Source organism: Anticarsia gemmatalis, chromosome 24 (assembly GCF_050436995.1).
Source record: "Anticarsia gemmatalis isolate Benzon Research Colony breed Stoneville strain chromosome 24, ilAntGemm2 primary, whole genome shotgun sequence".
NCBI classification, from domain to species: domain Eukaryota; kingdom Metazoa; phylum Arthropoda; class Insecta; order Lepidoptera; family Erebidae; genus Anticarsia; species Anticarsia gemmatalis.
The window spans coordinates 3,491,567-3,491,788 of record NC_134768.1 but is presented as its reverse complement, the minus strand read 5'-3'; positions in this window follow the sequence as shown (position 1 = coordinate 3,491,788).

Below are 222 nucleotides of genomic sequence, written 5' to 3'. Positions count from 1 at the left end.
GCAGACTATTATTACTGAAATGTTGGCACTACTTCAAAGTGGGATCCATAAACAATATGTCATGTTTTCGTTTATCAACATTTTTTTCACAAAATTAGCAGATATAAAATAAAATCATTATTTTCTTAGTTTTTTTTAGTTAATAATTTTTAGTATCTAATTTAATCACATTGTTCAATAATTTATAGTCGTTTGAGAGGCTTGAAGGACTGGAACCTTTGC